The sequence below is a fragment of the Mya arenaria genome, chromosome 10 (genome assembly GCF_026914265.1).
Source record: "Mya arenaria isolate MELC-2E11 chromosome 10, ASM2691426v1".
NCBI lineage: Eukaryota > Metazoa > Mollusca > Bivalvia > Myida > Myidae > Mya > Mya arenaria.
In genome coordinates this window covers 65,565,244-65,573,475 of record NC_069131.1, presented here as the reverse complement: position 1 = coordinate 65,573,475, position 8,232 = coordinate 65,565,244, and the positions used below count along the sequence as shown (strand labels likewise).

The 8,232-nt window shown below is 36.8% G+C and overlaps 2 protein-coding genes across 4 annotated transcripts in view; both read left to right on the top strand.

The window, feature by feature from the left end:
- LOC128204926 (neo-calmodulin-like) overlaps positions 1-8,232 on the top strand; it is a 363,327-nt gene that overhangs the window by 120,691 nt on the left and 234,404 nt on the right. The window lies entirely within an intron of this gene.
- Positions 1,097-8,232, top strand: part of LOC128206511 (glutaminase liver isoform, mitochondrial-like) — a 51,042-nt gene continuing 43,906 nt past the window's right edge. The window contains exons 1-2 of one of the 3 annotated variants that reach the window (XM_052909043.1): positions 1,097-1,246; positions 2,669-2,748. The gene's annotated coding sequence lies outside the window, so the exon portion shown is untranslated. Of the gene's footprint in view, positions 1,247-1,340; positions 1,405-2,668; positions 2,749-8,232 lie in introns of those variants that run through there. The other 2 variants (XM_052909041.1, XM_052909042.1) reach the window with 2 other exon arrangements.

Genomic DNA, 8,232 nt, shown 5'->3' with positions numbered 1-8,232 from the left:
TCCGACGTAGCATTTATGACGCAATTTATCACGTGGTATACACACACTGTCAGCATAACATCAATTTGGTGTGCCCCAAGTCAGTTGTTACCTTGACTGATGTAGCGTTTAGTAAACTATTAAAGGAAGTTATCAAATTTGATAGGTCAAAAACTGTTGTATATTAAAAGATAAAAAAATCTTCAAATAGTATTGTACAGTCATCAGAAGTTCAAACCAGAAACCTATGACTGTCAAATAAATTAAAATCAAAATTGTCTATGAGCCAGTCATTTTAATTTTTTAATGGCAGATTACTGACTGAGGAACACTGGTGATGGTTAATATGTAGTCTTTGAAGGACTAAGACTTAATCTAGGCATCAGTTCCTAGATTATGCGTACTGTATACCCCTCATGAGTCAGAAGTACTTTGTGAAAAGCCGCAGTGAACTGTACACCATAAAGGGGATTGGGGCAGTTCAGCCTATAAAAATGGGTGACACAATAAAGTTGTCTCACTGTATCTTCATTGTCAAACCACTGACAGGATCTCCAAGTCCAATCTGAAATGAGAGTTGCTCTTGTAGCAATTTACCACTATCGTTATAAATCATGCCCCAAGCATCTTGTCTGTCTTAAAATGCAATGACATTTACAGAAAAATACCGAACATTTGAGTTATCAAATTTGCATAAACTCCATAATGAGTTTCCAATACAGAACCAGAACAGAGGAACTGAGCACTGCCAAGTGTTTTAACAAGACGCTGAATATTGGTTCATCACACAATTTTAGAATAACGAGTTATTTTTTTATGCTATAAAATATTTTTTTTGAATTCTGATCATTTCGAGACCATCAGCGCCAACATGCCAGTTTCGATAAACCACCACAACCACCACCAACACAACAGCAACAACAACAACCACCACCATCACCACCACCATTCAAGCTATATTATTACGCGAAACCCACATAATCATGAAAGATAACAAATACACGACGGAACATCAACAGAGAGAGATAAGTATATCAAACGAGCTCTACCAGTGTGGACACAACTAGTCCAGAATTGTTGTGTGCTACTTCAGTAGACACAAATACGGATAGCAGGATTTCCGGATACTTATATTTGCAAATGCAATTATCCAATTATATTAGATTTTAAGATATATGTAAGGCTTAAAAGCATATCCTGCAACAGAAAACAATATCACATACTGAAAATATATTGATTTTATTGAGCAGAACATCCATTAAATTTTGTAAATATATTTTGCAAATAATTTTGACCTTTATTTATTGATTATTGATTAATATGCATTGTACTGGGACCACATTGTACTTGATATTTTGTGTGTAACTTCATTCTTTGATGAAAAATCGCTTCTGGTTAAAAAAAGGTGGCACCTGCAGAGTGATGGTAATTAGCTGTATTATGAGAGAAACATGTTCTTTTGTGGGGTCGACAATAAATTTGATAATAAATTATACAAATGACTAGTGAGCAGTATTTGTGAAAATGTTGGAATATTTTTGAAAGATTGTGTAGGCCTATTTCACACCCTAACTGATAGTACTTTGTTGTTTTTTTTGGGGGGGTGGGGTGGGGGGGGGTGGGGGCTCACCCTTTGAACATTTGGTCCACATGGTCACCAAGTTCAATCTGGAATGGGAGCTTCTCTTTTATTTCAACATCAAGTATTCTTCAAAATAATGTTGCCATAATAAAGCTTTTTGTAGATATAAGTTTACAGGTTTAACTGCAATTTATTTTTACTCAAGGAATTCAAATCTAGGTCGCTCTATTGGTGGAATCTGGAGTACCTGACTTTGGTATCCAGAATAATATCAAAAATGGTTGTACTAAAAGTGGGAATGACACCTTGGTGTCTGAAATTAGGCTCCTGAGTCTTTAATCTCAGCTTCACAGGAGCAATCTAAGTGAAGCCGTAGAGTCTCAGGAGCTTGACTTAATGAACATTGAGAATATAGAAATATATATATAAAATTTCTAAGACTTGTGGTATGAAAGAAGAATATATACCAAGCATTTGCCTGACATAAAATATGCGTTGGTCCCTGACCAAATTAACTGGCTACAGGGGCAGGGCTACTTTTTACTATATACATATTGAATACTTTGAAAAGCTATCTTCTCCTCAGAATCAGCTTGACCAATTTAACAAAACAATTTAACAGACATGTTCCTTATGGTAACCCTAGATATCAATTCCTTCACACAATGTTGATTTGTTAAAAAACATTGCTGCCATTTTCTTCAGAAACCATTGACCTCTGAGGCTCACCTCACTTAAATAATTTCACAGAAATATTCCTTAGGTGACCATATATCAAATTGCATCACCCCATTGTGATTAAAAAAATATGGCCGCTAGTGGTTGGGCTACTTTTCACTTAAATGTCTTTTTGGAAATCTTTGAAAATCTTCTCTTCATAACAAAATAATTTCACAGGAATGTTCCTTAGGTGAACCTTGAACTAGTACATATACTTATTATTATTATTATATTATATATATATAATTATTTCTATTGTTTAAGATCATTTAAGATATCAACTTCAATCTTATTCACAGTAACATTGTGCTGCAAGAGTCATGGCCCTTTTTAACTTTTTAAAAAAATACATATTTTTCATGTTTTAAACGCTCATTGCAAAAACAGGACATAGTTTTACCTGTGGCATGCTGTCAGGCGGTGTCCAGAATGTTGTCAAATCAATTTAGAAACCTTCATCCAATCAGGTGAGCGATATAGGGCCATCTTGGCTCTCTTGTTTTATCGTTCTGTTGCCATCTGTATATATAATGTAGTGTGCATTTGTAAAAACCAGCTGCTGTTAGCTTAAACAACTAGGTTTAATTTGCATAATTCATTAACAAGATGATGTGAATACCATTTTAATATCAAGCTGTTTGTTTTACTGCATTTATGGACTGTGACATGCGAATTAGTAACATTAAGAGATTGGGATCATTGACTTGTCAGTTGTGACTGCATAATGATTATTTAAAATGATTATTATGTGGTCTCCACGGACAAGTAAATGTTATTTTTAGAATTATACAGTAAAATAATAACTGAGATGAATTTAGACACACTTTGCAGTATTTTGATTATTGTCGCTACCTAGTAAATTGTCTGTCTGTCGGTCTTGTTACAAATCGTATCCACTCCATATCTGCTTGAAGTATTTTAAAATAATCACAACAAATGTTAACCATATTGAAATGATGTGCAAAGCAAATGGAACAACCAGCTTGGTTCAAGGTCAAGGTCACACTTATCTTAAAGGTCAAAGGTCTGTTCCATATCTCTTAAAATTGAAGGATTTTTGAAATAACTAGCAACAAATGTTCACCATATTGAGACAATGTGCAGAGCGCATATATATATAACAACCAGTTCAGTGCAAATCACAATATGACTATGATATGACTATATTTTGTGACATCTCCATATCTTTTGAACCGCTTGAAGGATTTTACCCAAAAATAGCCACAAATGTTCACCATATTGAGATGATGTGCAGAGTGCATGTAACAACCAGTTTAGTGCAAGATCAAGGTCACACTTAGAGGTTAAAGGTCATTTGACAATGATTTGATTATATTTCATGTCTGCTGCATATCTCTTGAGCCGCTAGAAAGGATTTTGAAATAACTACCAGTACCCACAAATGTTCACCATATTGAGAGGATGTACAGAGCGTATGTTACAACAGCTTGGTTTTAGGTCAAGGTGACACTTAGAGGTCAAAGGCCACATGACTTTAATATATATCTATAGTAATGTCCAAGGTTCATCATGTTGAGATGATTAGTAGAGAGCGTGTTACAACCAGCTCAGTTCAAGGTCAAGGTCACACTTGACCAAGGTCAAAGGTTGTATGACTGCAAGTACATTTCGTATCCACTCCAAACCTCTTGAAACTCTTGAAGGATTTGAAATAACTTGCCACAAATGTTGAGACGATGTGCAGAGGGGGAAACATCAGTTTATCATTACCCAAAAAAATCACTGTCGAATTAGGCATGAGTTTATGTCCACATTAATGACATTTTTTTCCTTTTATAATAATTGATGAACGTTTGTTTTTTCATTTAAGTAATCATTTTGACAGTATTATATTTCATATATACTTTTGTTACAGAAAGCAGTCAAGCTAAGTTTCAAAAAAAATATTTAAAAGGCAAATTCTTTTTAACGTATTGTGTCTGTCTCTAATTTATCAATAACTTTAAATTTATGTGAAATTAAATAAGGATATTGACTATTATTCAAAATTGTCAAGATGCAGTTCCAAACTGTGCAAACTAAAACAAATTAATTGCAGACTTGTTTACTTTGTCTGTGTTTTAAAAATAAAAGGCTGAGGTATTGTTATAGCCATGGTGTCATTGTCATCAACTGCATAATCAGTGTGTGTATACCACCCAATAAATTGCATTATAAATGCTATGTCATAAGGCAATATTTTGCTTCAAATGAAGACTTTAGACAAAGATAAGTTCACTATTTCTTCAACATTTTAAATGAAACAAAGTGTGGTCTTCGCCACTTACGGAGCACCGCCTTCGGTATTTTACCAGATTATGATTGAGTTCAGTTTCTTAAAACTCTTTGACAAACCTTTTCAGAATAGGGCTGTCTGACAGAGCATGTCAAAAAATTACTTTGGAACAGGTTTGTAAAAGTGTTTGATGAAACTAATGACTTTATCAAACTTTGGGAATAAAACAAAGGCGGGGCTCTTTAAGTGATATAGACTGCCTTTTTTTATGCCCCCGAAGGTGGGCATATTAAAATCGCACTGTCCGTCCTTCCGTCTGTCCGTGTGTCCGGCTCAATAACTTGTGTCCGGGCTGTAACTTTCCCTTGTATGGACAGATTTTAAAATAACTTGCCATATGTGTACGACATACCAAGACGACGTGTCGCGTGCAAGACCCGTGTCCCTACCTCTTAGGTCAAGGTCACACTTAGTGTTTATTCACAATGGAATACTGCATATAAGGACATAGAGTATAGGTTGTCGTGTCTGGGCTGTAACTTTCCCTTGTATGGACAGATTTTAAAATTTTAAAATGACTTGCCACATGTGTTTGGTATACCAAGACGACGTGTCGCGTGCAAGACCTGTGTCCCTACCTCTTAGGTCAAGGTCACACCTAGTGTTTATTCACAATGGAATGCTGCATATAAGGACATAGAGTATAGGTTGTCGTGTCCGGGCTGTAACTTTCCCTTGTATGGACAGAATTTAAAATAACTTGCCACATGTGTTCGACATACCAAGACGACGTGTCGCGTGCAAGACCTGTGTCCCTATTTCTTAGGTCAAGGTCACACTTAGTGTTTATTCACAATGGAATGCTGCATATAAGGACATAGAGTATAGGTTGTCGTGTCCGGGCTGTAACTTTCCCTTGTATGGACAGATTTTAAAATAACTTTCCACATGTGTTTGGCATACCAAGACGACGTGTCGCGTGCAAGACCCGTGTCCCTACCTCTTAGGTCAAGGTCACACTTAGTGTTTATTCACAATGGAATGCTGCATATAAGGACATAGAGTATAGGTTGTCGTGTCCGGGCTGTAACTTTCCCTTGTATGGACAGATTTTAAAATAACTTGCCACATGTGTTTGGCATACCAAGACGACGTGTCGCTTGCAAGACCCGTGTCCCTACCTCTTAGGTCAAGGTCACACTTAGTGTTTATTCACAATGGAATGCTGCATATAAGGACATAGAGTATAGGTTGTCGTGTCCGGGCTGTAACTTTCCCTTGTATGGACAGAATTTAAAGTAACTTGCCACATGTGTTCGACATACCAAGACGACGTGTCGCGTGCAGAAACCGTGTCCCTACCTCTAAGGTCAAGGTCACACTTACGTGTTTATTCACGATGGAATGCTGCATATTAGGACATAGAGTATAGGTTGTCGTGTCCGGGCTGTAACTTTCCCTTGTATGGACAGATTTTAAAATAACTTGCCACATGTGTTGGGCATACCAAGATGACATGTCGCGTGCAAAACCCGTGTCCCTACCTCTTAGGCCAAGGTCACACTTAGTGTTTATTCACAATGGAATGCTGCATATAAGGACATAAGAGTATAGGTTGTCGTGTCCGGGCTGTAACTTTCCCTTGTATGGACAGATTTTAAAATAACTTGCCACATGTGTTGGGCATACCAAGATGACATGTCGCGTGCAAAACCCGTGTCCCTACCTCTTAGGCCAAGGTCACACTTAGTGTTTATTCACAATGGAATGCTGCATATAAGGACATAAGAGTATAGGTTGTCGTGTCCGGGCTGTAACTTTCCCTTGTATGGACAGATTTTAAAATAACTTGCCATATGTGTACGACATACCAAGATGACGTGTCGTGTGCAAGAACCGTGTCCCTATTTCTTAGGTCAAGGTCACACTTAGTGTTTATTCACAATGGAATGCTGCATATAAGGACATAGAGTATAGGTTGTCGTGTCCGGGCTGTAACTTTCCCTTGTATGGACAGATTTTAAAATAACTTGCCACATGTGTTCGGCATACCACGACGACATGTCACGATCAAGACCCGTGTCCCTACCTCTTATGTCAAGGTCACACTTAGTGTTTATTCACAATGGAATGCTGCATATAAGGACATAGAGTATAGGTTGTCGTGTCCGGGCTGTAACTTTCCCTTGTATGGACAGATTTTAAAATAACTTGCCACATGTGTTCGGCATACCAAGATGACATGTCTCGTGCAAAACCCGTGTCCCTACCTCTTAGGTCAAGGTCACACTTAGTGTTTATTCACAATGGAATGCTGCATATAAGGACATAGAGTATAGGTTGTCGTGTCCGGGCTGTAACTTTCCCTTGTGTGGACAGATTTTAAAATAACTAGCCATATGTGTACGACATACTAAGACGATGTGTCACATGCAAGACCCATGTCCCTACCTCTAAGGTGAAAGATACACTTAGTGTTTATTCACAATGGAATGCTGAATATAAGAACATCAGAATGTAGGTTGTCAAGTATGGGTGGTATTTTTGATGTTCAGAGGCAATTTAAAATAACTTGCCATATGTATTTGTTTGATCTTTAACTTTTCATGTACTGACCTTGTTCATAGGTCAATGTCACATTCGGGGGCATTCGTCACATACTGTGACAGCTCTTGTTTAAAATGTTGTTGTAAAAGAAAAGTTATTTTTGATTTAAGTCTTTATATTAAGCAAAATGTTGCCTTCCGACATAGCATATATGATGTAATTTACCCATAGTCTATACACACACTGATCATAGTGGAAAAAGTTAATAAGGTTGGCCATAGCTCAAAAACTTTTGAAGATATAAAGTGTTAAAGATTTAAAACTACATATGAAAACACATATTTTTTTATTTCTTTTACCAACCGACTATAAAAATGGTAGGGTTGGCGCCTATTCCATAGGTAGTGTCGGGTTACCCAAACCAAACATATTTTTTTAGGCCTGTTGACCAGGCATAGTTATGTTCACAGATTCCACTAAAAATGTTTATCCTGCTGGTGCACATGTTTAAGAAAGAACTATCCTCCGGATGCGCAGCTGCTCACTCAGGTTACCCAATATTATTTTAGTATCATATGAAGGGGTAAAACATGCTGATTACATGTGTGTGAAATAAATTATCTGGAAAATTACTGCAGTTTGATTGTTTGTTTTATTTCAAAGGAAATCTGCCATGAAATGGCCAACCATTTTATCTGCCGAGGCCAAGAAAGCTTATTACCTATATAACTTTTTTTGGTATAAGTTTTAGTACATGTTCTTGCTCATTAAACCTCTTCAAATCATATGAAAATGATATGTGCTTGCAAGGCATCATAAATTCACATAATGGTTCAATGGTTCATCTGAAACCTTACAATAAAGGATGAATATTAGCAACAATGAAGGAATTTGGTAACTAAATAAAAACAAGTCAATAGCGGGTTTAGTTGGAGTGCACTTGGCATGCCGTTCACAACTCCCTCCCTCGCCCCCCTAATATTGTCCAAGTGGATTTTTTTGCATGTCAAAATTATAGAAATAATATTAATAGAATACACAAAACTGTGCCATTTTAAAGTAAAAACAGCAAAACAAATCCTGGGGGCATTACTTAAAACCCCATTACCACATTTAATGTAAATCTTACATCTAACACAAAAGGAGGTGGGGGGAGGGGGAAGGGGTT